Genomic DNA, 17,104 nt, shown 5'->3' with positions numbered 1-17,104 from the left:
TGAGGGCGTTCCTGAGAAATAGCTCTGACCCAATAGCCATCAGAGGACTCAAAACCCTCGGATCCTCTGCTCTGTCCCTTTTGAACCTGTCCATATTTTTGAAAGGGCACAAGGATAAGTTGAGCAATGTGTTTTCCTGGAATGACAGACACAATACCATGAGGGGCTGCAGACATAACTTTGATTTCTCCCTCATAGTCAGAGTCGATAACTCCAGGAAGAACTTGGAGTCCACACATGGCAGAACTGCTTCACCTAAGCAGAAGTTCAATTGGTGCCCTCAGGAGGGGACCAAAAATGCCTGTGGGAATTCTCTGAGGTCCTAGCTCTGGGGTCAATACGTAGTGGGTGGTGGAACTGAGCTCCACTCCTGCGGAGCCAGGACTTGCTCTAGAAAGGATTCAATGCCTTTCCAGGGAGTGGGGACTGTTGAGACAGGACTACCTCCCCCTGGTTATGGGTAACTTCCCCAATTGTTTGATGGGCCTGGGGTAAGGCCCAGACCCAGTTTCCCAAAGTTGGATTAAGAGGCCTGCCCTGAGAATCAGTTTGTGATCTGCATTAATTAGCCCAATGAAAGCCTCACTGGCATTTAGGACACAAAGAAGTGGGTTGTACGCATGCACAGGTGCTGAAGTTCCCTGAGCACGTTGTAGACACTGCTTACTAAAATGACTAGGCTTTCCACAATTGAAACAATTGTCATTTCTTTGGAGCCCAGAAGCACAGGGGGGTTTACCTCATCAGTTATTTCCTTGCATCTGCTGATACACCACCCCAATGGGTACCCCTTTCATTCCAGCCACTAATGCAGCCCTCTGGGAATAAGAAGATCCAACCTCTGCACAAAGGCGAATATAATCTTCCAAGGAACTTCATTTTTGAAAAGGTGTATCACAGCTTGACAAACGGAATTAGCATTCTCAAAGGCCAATTGGCAAACAATCAAAGTCCCAGCCTTGCGGTCAGCAATAACACACCCCATAGCTTGCAGCAGCAGGGCAAGAAAATCTTGATAATTCTCATCAAGGCCCTGGCAAATCTTACTCAGCTCCTCTGAGAGGGTAACCACCTCCAGGTGGCTAATGCCATAGTGGCAACCTGATTGTATACAAACCAGGGCCAATTGACTTGGGCTGCAGTATCAGAACAATTTCCCATTCCTGTAAGCATGTCATAGGAAACTCCATTGTTGGCCTGGCAGTTGCACCGAGCCATTCATCAGCTTTATCCACATATTCTGCCTTCTACAAGAGGTAATCCCCTCCAGAGAGGCATGCTTTAGCAATAATTTTCCAATCATTAGGGGGGAAGTTATCATCCCCTAAAAAATCTATCATAGACATAGTGAAAGGAGCAGTGGCTCCATATTGAGATACAGCTGCCTTTATGTCTTTCAAAGTTTTAAAGGGAATGGGCTCATGTTATTGATTAGAAGCTGGATCTATGCAAACAGGGAAAGCATGAAAGCCATACATATCCTTCCCCATTTCATGGGCCAAATGCAAAGCTTGCTGCAATGGAGTAGCTGATGGGGAAGGCGCCAGGGAAAGGGGATTTCCTAGTGCATGGCAAAGGGGAAGTTGCAGAAGACGTGTGATGGGAAGGAGCAGGGGTGGGGGGAGCAGAAACTGCAAGAGCCAGGGGAACAGGTGCTGCAGAAGCCAGGGGGAGCAGACAGAACAACAGGAGCCGTAGAGGGAGGAAACATAGAGCGATCTCATTCCTTTTTCTTAAAGGCAGCCTTTAGGCTGTGAAAGCTTTAATCAAGTCTTTAGTAGGCACTCTTTCACAATCATCACTATAATTTTCATCCCCAGGAGGCTGCCCTTCCCCATCATGATGCAGAGTGGCCTCCTCCAATAAGTAGGAAGTTCTCTAGGGGGATGATCTTCTGTCTCCTAGAGCATTTCCTCTGGGGATAGAGGGTCTAATTTAGGGAGAAAATAAGGGGCATCCCAATCATCGAGAGCAGGTGCAGAGAGAGTGCTCTGGAGGGGACTCATGCTCTCAACCTCAGGTTTCTGGTGGAGGCAATCCTTCACTAAATTATAGATGGTAAAACTTTGGATGGGAATCCCATCAGGCCCTTGAGAAGTGTAATAAGCTCTCAAATAGGACCCAACTTTATCCCAAGTATCCTGATTAACAGTGTCCTCTTCAGGGAACCAAGGCCATGCCTCTCGCAGAAGCTGCAAAAAAATGCCCCAATTGATGAGTTCACACCCAGGCTCTGTGAGCTGTGAGCATAGACTTTAAAACTTGCACATACAAATCATGGTCCTTTGACCCAGACTGTCCCCTGCTTTATTCCTGATGAACAATGCACCCCTTTAACTACCTAAATTTACAGAAGTGTATGACCTACTTCACGTTAAGGACTCACCTATGGCACGGCGCCTGTGGCTCAAGGAGTAGGGCGCTGGCCCCATATACTGGGGGTGGTGGGTTCAAGCCTGGCCCCAGCCAAAACTGCAAAAAGAAGAAAAAATAAGGACTCACCTATGAGTCAACCACAGGGCTGCAAAACAATTCTTTCAGGGTGTCCCGTGGGGTCAGTATTCCTCAGGTCCTTGTTTGGGCGCCACCTGCCAGGAACCTGCCTGGCAAAGGTTATTAGAGACCCTGGGAGTAGACCGGCATGAGATGGAAAAGAGAGACAGAAAACAGTGGGATCAGGAGAGCTTTACCTCAATAGGAACAAGCAACCTCAGTTTCATTGAACATCTTTATATACAGTAGCTTGAAGACATGATCTTGTCATAATTATGTAACTTGATTAAAAACAGTCTAGGGGCAAAATAGCATTCTCAGCAGGCTGAAACTGAACCCATACCTTTTACCATTAAGGTAGACTCTCACTGGATAAAAGATTTAAACTTAAGACACGAAACTATAAAAATACTTGAAGAAAGTGCAGGGAAAACTCTTGAAGTAATCGGCCTGGGTCAATATTTTATGAGGAGGACTCCCCAGGAAACTGAAGCAGTATCAAAAATACATTACTGGGACCTGATCAAACTAAAAAGCTTCTGCACAGCCAAGAACATAGTAAGTAAAGCAAGCAACATCCCTCAGAATGGGAGAAAATATTTGCAAGTTATACCTCCAATAAAGGTTTAATAACCAGAATCCACAGAAAACTCAAACGTATTAGCAAGAAAAGAACACGTGATCCCATCTCAAGATGGGCAAAGGACTTGAAGAGAAACTTCTCTAAAGAAGGCAGACGCGGGGTGGCACCTGTGGCTCAAAGGAGTAGGGCGCCAGCCCCATATGCCGGAGGTGGCAGGTTCAAACCCAGCCCCAGCCAAAAACTGCAAAAAAAAAAAAAAAAGACAGATGCATGATCTACAAACACATGAAAAAAAGCTCATCACCCTTAATTATCAGAGTAATGCAAATCAAAACTACCTTGAGATATCACCTAACCCCAGTAAGAGTAGCCCACATAACAAAATCCCAAAACCAGAGATGTTGGCGTGGATGTGGAGAAAAGGGCACACTTCTACACTGCTGGTGGGAATGTACACTAATATGTTCCTTTTGGAAGGATGTTTGAAGAATAGTTAGAGATCTAAAAATAGACCTGCCATTTGATTCTATAATTCCTTTACTAGGTATATACCCAGAAGACCAAAAATCACAATATAACAAAGACATCTGTACCAGAATATTTATTGCAGCCTGATTCATAATTGCTAAGTCATGGAAGAAGCCCAAGTGCCCATCGACCCACGAATGGACTAGCAAATTGTGGTACATGTATACCATGGAATATTATGCAGCCTTAAACAAAGATGGAGACTTTACTTCTTTCATATTTACAGGGATGGAGCTGGAACATATTCTTCTTAGCAAAGTATCTCATGAACGGAAGAAAAAAGTATCCAATGTACTCAGCCCTACTATGAAGCTAATTTATAGCTTTCACATGAAGTCTATAACCCAATTATAGCACAAGACTATGGGGAAAGGGCCAACGGAGGGGAAGGGAGGAGTGAAGTAAGGGTTGAGGGAGGGTAATGGGTGGGGCCAGACCTACGGTGCATCTTAGAATGGGTACAGGTGAAACTTACTAAATGCGGAATATAAATGTCTACACACAACAACTAAGAAAATGCTATGAAAGCTACATTGATCAGTTTGATGAGATTATTTCAGATTGTATATGAAACCAGCACATTGTACCCCTTGATTGCACTAATGTACATAGCTATGATTTAACAATAAAAATAAAAATAATAATTAAAAAAAAATCTACCTCTCTGTTTTTTGCCAGTACCATGCTGGGTTTTTTTTGTTTGTTTGTTTGTTTTGTTTTGTTTTTGCAGTGTTTGACTGTGGCTGGGTTTGAACCTGCCACCTCCATTATATGGGACTCGTGCCCTACTCCTTTGAGCCACAGGTGCCACCCACTACCATGCTGTTTTGATCACTGTAGATTGGTAGTAGAGCCTGAAGTCTGGTAACGTGATACCTCCTGATTTGTTCTTATTTCTGAGTACTGTATTTGCTATTTGAGATTTTTTTCCGGTTCCATATAAAATGAAGCATATTTTTTCCAGTTCTTTAAATTATGACAATGGTGCTTTAATAGGGATTGCATTAAATATGTAGATTGCTTTGGGTAGTATGGACATTTTAACAATGTTGATTCTTCCCAGCCATGAGCAGGGTATATTTTACCATTTTTTAACTTCTTCAGCTATTTCTTGTCTCAGAGTTTCATAGTTCTCTTTATAGAGATTTTTCACATCCTTTATTAGGTAAATTCCCAGATATTTCATCTTCTTTGGCAATTCTGTAAAAGGAATAGAGTCCTTGACTATATTTTCAGCTTGACTATTATTGGCATATATAAAAGCTATTGATTTGTAAGTATTGATTTTTTTTTTTTTTGTAGAGACAGAGTCTCACTTTACCACTTTCAGTAGAGTGTCATGATGTCACAGGACTCACAGCAACCTCTAGCTCTTGGGCTTCCGCGATTCTCCTGTCTCAGCCTCCCGAGCAGCTGGGACTACAGGCATCCGCCACAACGCCCGGCTATTTTTTGGTTGCAGTTTAGCCAGGGCTGGGTTTGAACCCACCACCCTTGGTATATGGGGTGGGCGCCCTACTCACTGAGCCACAGGCGATTTTATATCCTGAGATGATGCCGTATTCCTTGATCACTGAGTTTTGAAGTTGAGTCCCAGGGATTTTCCAGGTATAGGATCATATCATCAGCGAAGAGTGAGCATTTGATCTCCTCTGACACTATTTGGATACCCTTGATCATCTTCTCTTGCCTGATTGCGATGGCTCATACTTCCATTACTATGTTGAATAGCAATGGAAGACAATGGGCAACCTTGCCTATTCCTTATCTGAGTGGAAATATTTTCAATTTTACATCATTCAGTATGATATTGGCTGTGAGTTTGCTGTAGATAGCCTCTATCAGTTTAAGAAATGTCCCTTCTATGCCTATTTTTTTAAGTGTTCTGATCATGAAAGGATGCTGGATATTATCAAAGGCTTTTTCTGCATCAATTAAGAGAATCATATGGTTGTTGTTTTTTATTTTGTTGTATTATATTTATTGTATTTATTTTATGTATTGTGTTGTATTATAATGTATGGTATTATATTTATTGTATTTATTTTATGTTATATTTATAGATTTGCATATGTTGAACCAACCCTAGAACCCTGGAATAAAACCAACTTGATCATGGTGTATAATTTTTTTGATGTGTTGTTGAATTCTGTTTCCTAAGATCTTATTGAATATTTTTGCATTGATATTCATTAATTATATTGGTCTATAATTTTCTTTCTTTGTTGGATCCTTTCCTGGTTTGGGGATCAGGTGATATTTGCTTCATAGAATGTGTTGGGAAGTATTCCTTCTTTGTCTATGCTTTGGAAAACATTGTATAATATAGGTACTAATTCCTCTTGAAAGGTTTGATAGAATTTGGACGTGAAGCCATCTGGTCCCAGACTTTTCTTTTTTGGGAAATTTTATATTGTTGATGCTATTTCGGTGATTGATGTAAGTCTATTCAAGATTTCTAATTCTTTCTGGTTAATTCTAGGAAGGTGGCGTGCTTCCAGGTATTGGTCCATTTCCTTTAGATTTTCATATTTCTGGGAATAGAGATTTTTATAGTATTCATTGAGGACTTTTTGAATTTCTGAAGTGTCTCTTGGTATTTCTCCTTTATCATTTCTGGCAGGCGATATTAGAGATTTTACTTTTCTATTTCTGGTTAGGTTGGCCAAAAGTTTATCGATTTTATTAATCTATTAAAAAACCCAACATTTTGTTTTATTGATCTTCTGAATGATTCTTTTGTTTTCAATTTCATTTAATTCTGCCCTAATTTTGGTTATTTATTTTCTTCTGCTAGGTTTGGGGTTGGAATGTTCTTAAGAACATCTCAGTTGCTTGAGATGATCCATTAAGTTGTTGGCTTCTTCTCTTTCTGTTTTCTTGATAAAGGCTTCCTCTCTTTCTGTTTTCTTGATGAAGACCTCTTTTGAGAAAGAGGGAAATGTATTTGCCTTTGCAGTATCCCACAGGTTTTGATGATTTGTGTCTTCATCATCATTTTGTTCCAAAAATTTGGTGATTTCCGTCTTAATCTTGTCTTTGACCCAGCTAGATTCAGCCTAAGATTATTTAGTTTCTGTGACTTTGTTGGAGTGTGAAGACTCCTGTTGCTGTTGAGTTCAACTTTTATTCCATGGTAGTCTGAGAAGATACAAGCAATAATTTCTATTCTTTTAAATTTGCTTAGGTTAGACTTGTGTCCTAGGATATGATCTATTTTGGAGGATGATACATGGGCTGATGAGAAGAATGTATATTCAGTTTTATTAGGATGAAATGTTCTGTAGAGGTCTGTAAAGTCCTTTTGTTCTAGGGTCAGGTTTAAGTATAATGTTTCTTTGTTTAGTTTCTTCTTGGAGGATCTATCCAAAACTATAAAGTGGGTGTTAAAATCTCCAACTATTATAGTGCAGGAAGATATCAAGTTGTTCATATTCATTAGGGTTTATTTTATAAATTGAGGAGCATTCTCGTGGGGTACATAAATGTTAATTTATCTAAATTGAAATCTCTTCATGTTGGGTGTTTCCTTTGACAAGTATGTAGTGACTATCCTCATCTTTCTTTATCTTTGTTGGTTTAAAGCCAATTGTATCTGCAACTAAAATTGCAACTCTTGGGTGGCCCCTGTGGCTCAAAGGAGTAGGGTGCTAGCCCCATATGCCAGAGATGGTGGGTTCAAACCCATCCCTGACAAAAAACTGAACATAAATAAAATAAAGTAATAAAATTGCACCTCCTGCTTTTTTCTGGTTTCTATTTGCCTGTATTATAGAAGTCCATCCCTTCACCCTGAGTCTATTTTTATCCTTTAAGGTAAGATGAGATTCTGGTATACAGCAGATATCTGGTCTGAGTTTCTGTACCCAGTCATCCAGTCTGTGCCTCTTTAGAGGACAATTTAAACCATTCACATTAATTGAGAGAATTGATCAGCCTAGTTGTGTTTGGAGTGTCATGATTTTCAGATGTGCAATAGACATTTTTAATCCTTACACCACTGTGGAAGTTGGGTTTTGTTCAAAAATTTCTGAGTGAGTTTACTTTGGAGGTAGAGCATTTGTCATTGTGGAGGATGGGTCTGAGAATATCCTGCAGAGCTGGTTTAGTTATGGAAAATTTCTTCAACGTGTGTATGTCATTAAAGTATTTGATTTCTCCATCACATATGAAAATCAGTTTAGCTGGATACAGGATCTTGTGCTGGAAGTTGTTTTGTTTTAAGAGATTGAAGGTCAATGACCATCCTCTTCTGGCTTAAAACGTTTTGGCTGAGAGATCTGCAGTCATTCTGATATTTCTCCCTTTGTACGTGATACTTTTCTTATGTCTGGCTGCTTGCAGAATTTTCTTTTTTATCTTAACTTTGGCAAAGTTAATCACAATGTGTCTAGGAGATACTTTATTTGGATTGAGTGTCACTGGGGTTCTGAAACTGTCTACTCTCTGAAGTTCTGTATCTCTTACAATTCTTCAGAAATTCTCCAAAATCTCTTGGAGTAGAGCATCTGTACCTTTAGATCCATCCTCTTCTCCTTCAGGAATTCCTATAAGACAAATGTTTGATCTTTTGGATCACAACTCTCTCAGGGATGATCCATTTTTGCTCTCCATTTGTCTGAATCTTTGAGCATTTGGGAACATTCAAAAGCTTTGTTTTCAGTTTCAGACATCTTTTCTTCTGTCTGGTCAACTCCAGTACTGAGGAATTCTACAGTATTTCAGAGCATCTCAACTAATTTTTTCGTTTCCTTGATCTCTGCTATCTCTTTTCTCATGTCTATATCTTAGGGTGACTTTGTCTCTGAATTCATTAATTTCTTGAGACAACTTTAGAACTACTCTTCGGAATTCAATTTCTATCTTTTCTTCCATTCTATTTATCTTATTTGCCATCCATATTCTGAATTCAATTTCTGATATTGCAGCCATTTGTCTATGCATGGCATCTTCAGTTCTATCTCCTTTGTCATTTCTTGGGGGGGAGGGGGTGTTGATCTACTCTGGTTATTCATGTTTCCAAAGTTTTTCTGTTGGATCCACGCCATGTTGTTGTCCACCATTTGGTCATTAGAACTGGTAGGTTGAAATTGAATTGGATTTCCCAGGTAGTAGAGATAGCCCCTTACCAAAGCATTAGGCTTTGTATTTGTGGCTTATCTCCTATAACCTTACAAAGGCCCCTTTCAGAGTTTTGGCTGAAGACTCTGAGGACCTACTTCATGAGATAGCACAAGCTGGTTCCATTTTGATATCAGCGAATCTCTACCCTATCCTAAGAAGCCACGTTATTAGGTTTAAATCTCGGCTGTAAGGAGCTACAAACAGCTGTGGCACTCAGCCCCCACCCTTCAGTTCTTTTTTACTACAGAACTTCAAAGGTCAACCTCAGAATATCCCCAAGTAGACAGCCCTGGACATGAGTTCTAATTAAATTATCACAGGTAGTGCAAACCCTGCTCAACAGAGAGGGATTCAAGTGTCTCCAACAGCACAATTGGAGCCAGGGATCCACACCCCCCACCTGCCACACTCAGTCCACACTGTCATCTGCTTCTTGCTTACAGGCCCAGTTGGAGCCACAGGCCACACCCCCACCCACTGGTCTCAGTCCACACCCAGCAAGCCTCTGCTTGCCAGACTAGTTGGAGTCAAGGGACCACACCCCCACCTCCCAGTGTCAGTTCACTGCCTTGCAAGCCTCTGTTTTCAGGTTCTTTTGAAGTCAGGGCACCACACCCTGCCCATAGGTCTTAGTCCTCACCCACTAAGCCCCTGCTCACCTCCCCACTGGAGACAGGGGACCATGCCCTTGCCCTCAGTCTTGGTTCACACCCAGAAATCCTTTGCTTGAGGGTTCTGTTGGAGTCAGGAGCCCATGCCCTTGCCCTCAGATCTCAGTCCACAGTAGGCAAGCCTCTGCTTGCAGGCCCAGCAGGTGGTGGGGACCAGCCCTGCCTGCCGAACTCAGTCCACATGGGGCAACCACTCTCCCCCTGTGAGGGCCATCAGAGCCTATCCCACCAGACACAGCTCGAACTGAGGGTCAACACCACCACTGGCTGGGCATAGTCATAACCAGGGTACTGTTCCTCCTCTTGCCAAGTGTCCCTTTCTTCCTACACCCTCTTTCTTCCCCATTAGTCACCAGATTCTGTCCTGATGGTTGGCCAGATCTCTCAGGAAAAGACCAAATATTCTGCGGTCTTCAGGGGGCAGAACTTCAGACCACCATGTGAGGGAGGAAGGGTGGACTGGGAGTTTGGACTTGTGAGGGAAAATATCTGCTCAATTTTATGCCTGCCAGGGTGGTGTTTAGGTTCATAAATGAGACTTCCCTGGAGAAAGAGACCTGGTATTTAGCGACTCTCTCCAGAGAGATAAAATGAGAGGCAAAATTTGTTCCCTGCTCACTGGCAGATAGCCTGCAGCGGGCCTCCTGCTTGGGGCAGGGGGTGTCCCGTCCTCTAGTCGATAGGCTTTGTACCTGTAATGTGTTTTCTTGAATGCTCTTCCTTGGAGTTACAGATTGCTGAGCTTCTTTCTTGGCTCAGCTCCCCACCTTTGGCTTCAGAGAGTCTGATTCCGTCCAGTTTTTCTCCGTCTGGTCAGGAGTCTTTGCCGAGGTTTGCTACCAGTCGGCCATCTTCCCAGAATCCTTTGTTACCATTTTATATTCATAAATTGTATAATTTCCTTTGACTAATTCTCTACTTTCACTATCAATACTGGCAGTTTTTGTTTGTTTGTTTGGCTTTTTTTTTTTAAAGACAGAGTCTTACTTTGTCACCCTCAGTAGAGTGCCATGGTGTTATAGCTCAGAGCAACCTCCAGCTCTTGGGCTTAGGCAATTCTCTTGCCTCAGCCTCCTGAGTAGCTGGGATTACAGGTGCTGCCACAACACCTGACTATTTTTTTGTTTCAGTTTGGCCAGGGCTGGGTTTGAACCCGAGACCCTCAGTATATGGGGCCAGCACCCTACTGACTAAGCCACAAGCAGTTTTTTACATAGGAATTACTGTTTAAAAAAAAAAATTAAGGCTCATCAAATGAAGTAGTAGGACTGGACAAGGAACACAGAAAGAAATTATTTTTAAACTATCATTATAACTATTAATTCATAAGACTATTATGGAGACAAGACCACATAGATTCTCCACTAAATGGGCATCAGGGATCATTTATTAGCTTAGTATGCCTCCTACCCAGCAAACTGAAAGCACAAGAAGAAAAATTTTCACTTTGGAAATATAACACATTAATACATAGCAAGCATCTTTGCAGTTTGTTTTGAACAGCTAAAATCATGGAGATTAAATTTGAGAATGTCCAAGTTCTATATTGCACAAATATAATTCTACTGTGAAATATATTCATTCTCTTGTACTCTCTCAAGGCATTTCCTTTATTCCTGAACATCAGCAATATAAATGGTTTCTTCAAAATATTTGTAAATAATTGAGCTACAGTAGGGTTCCCCTACCTTTACAAGGGAAGAAAGATCTATGATAAGCATAAAAGTAATCTGTGATAAGAATAAAAATAGCTAACATTCCTGACACTTTCCACATACCAGGAAATATGCTGTTCTCTTAACAGGCATTAAGTATTTTACTTCTTACAACCATCTCTGAAGCAGATGCTACTAATTTCCCCATTTTATAGATGAGGAAACTAAAGCTCAGGGGTGTTATGTAACTTGCCCAACCCACACTCTAGCATAGCCAGAATTTAAATCCATACAATCTCTCTCTGGATTCCATGGCTTGCCTTGCTGTTTAAACTCTACACAAGAGTGATAGCTTCTGTAGCATTAAATTGTACCAGAAAACTCTAAACATTCTTGCCTCAGTCAGAAAAGGGACACAATAGACAACTTTTAAGTATTCAAAAATGCTATTTGTTTCATTTATTCACTTGTGAATAGCAATCACCATTGTATTCACTCTGGAAGAAAAGACTATTTGAAAGAAAATATTCTTGAAATATTTGAAATAATGAAAGTTAATTCATCATTTAATTACTCAAAAATATGTATAAAATGCCTACCATATACCAGACTTTGTTCTAAGTATTTAAGATACATCGATTATGCCAGCTCAGGGGCTCACACCTGTAATTCTAGCCCTCTGGGAGGCCAAGGCCTGTGATTTGCTTGAATTCAGGAGCTCGAGAACAGCCTCAGCAAGAGTGAGACTCTATCTCTAAAAAAAAAGCCAGGCATTGTGGTGGACACTACCAGAGAGGCTGAGGCCAAAGGATCACCTGAGCCCAAGAGTTTGAGGTTGCTGTGAGCTATGACACTACTGCCCTCAGAGGAGGTGACAAAGTGAGACTCTGTCTCAAAACAAACGAACAAACAAACAAACACACACACAAACAAAAAACAAAAACAAGATTACCAAAACAAAGATGTCTTTAAAGTGTTTATATCCTAGCATGAAAGAAGCAGAAAATAAACAATTGCTATGAGAAATAATAAGTGAATTATGTAATAAGTTTGAAAGTGAGATAGAAAACAAAACTATTATAGGTAAGGAGGATCAGCAGGGCAGTGTAAAGGTGGCAAGTGACATTAAGTAGGATGGTCAGCATAAGAAGGTGACGCACAGTGATGAGAGGATCAGCGCTGGAGGAAGAGGACTCCAGGTAGAGAGGACGGTTCTATGGCCCTAAGTTGGGAAAGTGCCTGGCTTATTTGAAGAATGGCAAAGAGGCTACTATAACTGAAGTAAAGAACCCAGTGAAAAGCCAGAGGCCACGCTGGCTCTCATTACTTTAGGAAATAAAAAAAAAAAGAGTCACTAAACCAGGAGAGTCACTAAAAGATTTGAAGATTTTCTTGGGGAGGGGGGTTCCTATTTGTATAATTTTAAGAGCAGTGATATAATTCACAAACCATAAAGTTCACATTTATAAAGCATACAATTTAGTGGTTTATAGTATATTTACAGAGTGGTGCTACCATCATCACAATCTAACTCCAGAGTATTTTCATCACCCACCTCCTTGCCAAAAATTCCGATATCTATTAGGGAGGAGATGGGAACATCTCAACTTCTTAATTCCTCCTCCCCCAGTCCCTGGAAATGACTAATTTACTTACTATCTCTATTAAGTTGCCTATTCTGGACATTTACATAAAAACAATCACATTGTATGTGACCTTTTGTGTCTCGCTTCTTCCACTTGACAAATGTTGTCAAGATTTCTTCATTGCTGGCAGTGCCCATAGCTCAGCGGGTAGGGCACCCACCACGTACACCCACGCTGGTGCATTTGAACCTGGCCTGGGCCTGCTAAACAACAATAACAACTGCAACAAAAAAATAGCCAGGCATTGTGTCAGGTGCCTGTAGTCCTAGCTACTTGGGAGGCTAAGGCAAGAGAATTACTTAAGCCCAAAAGTTTGAGGTTGTTGTGAGCTGTGATAGCGCGGCACTCTACCAAGCGTAACATAGTGAGACTCTGTCTCAAAAAAAAAAAAGATTCCTTCATTGTTCATGTATTAGTACTTTGTGCATTTTAGGGAGGAATAATATTCTGTTTTATAGCTATTCCACCTTTGGTTTATTCATTTGTCATTTGGATTGTTTCCACTCTTGGACTATTACAAATAATGCTGTTATTAACATTCAAGTTTTTAAAACAAGTTTTTGAGTGGATGTATTTTTTAGTTTTCTTGGGTAAGTAGCTAGGAATAGAATATTTGAATATATGATTTGGGGACTTTATTCTTAGGCTGAAATAGATATAGAGGAGTGACATAATTTGACTTGCATTAAAAATAGAGATGTTCCCATCTCCTCCAAATATATGTTGAGAATATAAAGTAAGAGAAAAATAAAAAAAATGTAGAGAACCTATTTAGAAGATTATACTGAGTTGCATAACTTCCCTACAAAATGCATATCCACCTGGAACCTGTGGATGTGACTTCATTTGGAAATAAGTTCTTTGCAGATATAATGAAGTCCAAATAAGGTCATATTGGATTAGGGTGAGTCCTAATTCAGTGATTGGTTTCCTGATATGAAGTGTGAAATTTGGACACAGACAAAGGAGAAAAGAGAAAAGTCCATGTGAAAATGGATACAGAGATTGGAATGGTGTATCTACCAGCCAAGAAATCCCCAGTGTTGCTGACATTAGAAACATTAGAATCTGGAAAAGAAGAATCTGTATCTCCTTTAGGTCCTTCAAAGAGAATATGGCCCTGTCAACACCCTGATTTTCCATTTCTAGTCTCTAGAACTGTGAGGAAAAAAATCTTATCATTTCAAGTCACCCAGTTTATGCTACTTGGTTATGGCAGCCCAAGGAAACAAATACAGAAGATATTTTAGCATTTGGGTGAGAAATAGAGTTGACTCAGACTCGGATGATAGAAGTCAAGGTGATGAGAAAAGGTCAGATTCTAGAAATATTTCAAAAGTAGAGCAATAGAATTTACCAAAGGTTGAAAGGCAGGTTGTAAGGAGGAGAAAAAAAAAGAAATTAAGAATATTCTAAGACTTTTAATATAAACAACTGGAAACATGTTGCTACTAGCTCAATGAACAATGCTTTGTGTGGAACAGGTTTTCAGGGGGAAGATGAGGCATCCAACTATGTTGAGTTTGGGATGCCTATTTAATTAATATCCAAGTGGAGGTGTCAAGCAGGCAGTTGGATATAAAAGTCTTGAATTCTGGACAGAGGTCTCAGCTACAGATATAAATTTGTGAGTGGTCCACATAAAGAAGGCATTTTCAGCCATAAGATGACATAAGACTGAAAGAGATCACCAAGAATGCCACACAGAGAAGAGAGCACGGTTTACCCCTAGTACTGCACTCTAGGAGGTTAAGGAGGAAAGGACAAATCAGCAAAGGGAATAGAAAGGAGAAACTGTAATGAAGAAGGAAGATGATGGGACTGGGATGCCTGCCATAGACTCTACTTGAAGACAGGGAGAGAAGAAGTGATCATGAGGAGTGACATAGGAAACGATGATTGTTCAAATGTTGCTGATAGGAAAAGGTGAGGACTAAGAATTGATCACTTAATTTAGCAGTGTGAAGATCATTGGAACTAGGATGAACAGTAGTTTCAGGACAATGTTGAAAGCAAAAGGCTGATCAGAGCAGGTTTAGAGCTGAAAGAGAGGAGAAAAATTGGAAAAAGTAATTACAGACACTTTTTAAAAATCAGAATTATTAAAGGCCAAGTGCAGTGGCACATGTCTATAATTCTAGCCTTCAGGGAGGCTGAAGTGAGGGGGGCATCTTTGAGCTCAGGAGTTTGAGACCAGCCTGAGCAAGAGTGAGACCTTGTCTCTAGTAAAAATAGAAAAATTAGCTGGCCATTATGGTAGGCACCCATAATCTCAGCTGCTTGGGAGGCTGAGGCAGGAGGATTGCTTGAGCCCCAGAGTTTCAGGTTGCTGTGGGCTTGGCTGATATCATGGCACTCTAGCTTAGACAACAGAGTGAGAATCTGTTTCAAAAAAAAAAGAGAGAGAATTATTATTAAAATTTTGAAGTATAAAACAATATAGAGTTAACAAAAATGGAACCCCATAACCACATTGTACAATCAATTCTATATATCCATTATCCAGATTTAATCATTTTTAAATGACAGCCAACCTTGTTCATTTATTTCCCCAGTCCTTCAGTATCTACCCTGCCAGATTATTTTGAAGTAATTCTGAAACTTATCTAATATCATTCATAAACATTTAGACTACTTTTTAGAGACTATTGTGATTTTTTTTTCCTCTAAAAGGAGTAAAGAAACAGATAGTAACTTGCAGATGAAGTGGAGTTAAGAGGTTTTTGTAAACCACATTTGTGTCCCTGGGTTCAGGTATGGATTAGCAAGAGAATTGGATTTAACTAGGGTTTTTGTTCTGCCAAATATAAAACAAAGTAAGACTCAAGGGTGTATGCAAAGGAGTGATTACTATACTTGGATAGTAATTGACAGTGTGATCATAAGCATTTTGGCTGGGTAAAATGGGGAGTGATTGGATGTGAAAAGATAGTAGAACCAGAGATTAGAGGTCAAGGTTGGGTAGAAAAAGTATGAACCAGCAATAGAAGTGGTGATGGTTTGAGAGTACGATGAATGAAATTGAGATTATAGAAAATATACAGTTGCATTAAGTCAGCAGTTCTCAACCTGTGGGTCGCGACTCCTTTGGGGGTTGAATGACCCTTTCACAGAGGTTGCCTAAGACCGTCCTGCATATCAGATATTTACATTATGATTTATAACAGTAGCAAAATTACAGTTATGACGTAGCAACAAAAATAATTTTATGGTTGGGGGTCACCACAACATGAGGAACTGTATTAAAGGGTTGCGGCATTAGGAAGGTTGAGAACCACTGCATTAAGTGGTGATGACAAGATACATACATGTACGATCACAGAGCTGAAGTGGGATAGAGGACAAACTAGTCAGAGGAGAGGACCTCAAGGAAGTGAGAAACCAGAAGATGTTCATTCACTTCTATAATCTACTAAATGGAAGTAGATTACAGAGAGTGAAACGGAACCCAAGAGCTGAAATCTCTGAGAAATGGAAGTGAAATACAGAATGGAAGTGGCTGGTGAATTTTAGAAAGGAGGAAATATATTCTGAACATAACGATGAGAAACAAGAAGAGACTAACCCAGGTCCAGAGAGAGTTGTGGGAATGTCAAAAAACAAAACAATCAATGCACATGACTATAAAACACTACCTTATGCAAGGAAATTATTAACACAAAATGCCAAGTTGTTGAAAGATAGAGACCTCTTTGTGTATTTAATCAGATTTTTCCTTGCCTTGTTGATGTATTTAAAGTTTACTTAAGGTGAGGAAAATTTTTTTTTTGAGGCAAAGTCTCACTATGTCGCCCTCTGTAGAGTGCCTTGGCGTCACAGCTCATAGCAGCCTCAACCTCTTGGGCTTAAGTGATTCTCTTGCCTCAGCCTCCCAAGTGCTGGGACTACAGGCGCCCACCACAGCACCCAGCTATTTTTTGTTGCAGTTCTCATTGTTGTTTAGCTAGCATGGGCCATGTTCAAACCTACCAGCCTCAGTGTATGTGGCTGGCGCCATAACCACTGTGCTACAGGTGCCGAGCCAGGAAATTGATTTTGAAGCAACTTTTTTTTGGCCTTGTTATTTGATTTATAACTTTTTAATTAATTGACCACAGCAGATTTTAAGCTCCAATTCAGTAGTCATGGGTGGTAAACATGCAGCCAAGTATTGTTACCAGTACTTATCATTGAAGTATATTTAAAATTTGGGTACAACGAGCTTGATATTCAGCTGCTATCTACAACTAGTCTGACCTTGTTGGCAGTTAAAGTCTTATTTTGAATTATAAATTGGTTAAATTTTATATGGTATTTGCTGAGAAGAGAATGTTGACTACTGAAATGTCATGTTAGTTGTTATTTTTCTGACCATAACCACATTGTACAAATCAGTCTGTGTCTAAAAGACTATCTTAAATGTGT

This window comes from Nycticebus coucang, chromosome 2, assembly GCF_027406575.1.
Source record: "Nycticebus coucang isolate mNycCou1 chromosome 2, mNycCou1.pri, whole genome shotgun sequence".
NCBI classification, from domain to species: domain Eukaryota; kingdom Metazoa; phylum Chordata; class Mammalia; order Primates; family Lorisidae; genus Nycticebus; species Nycticebus coucang.
Note: the sequence above shows the minus strand (reverse complement) of the source record.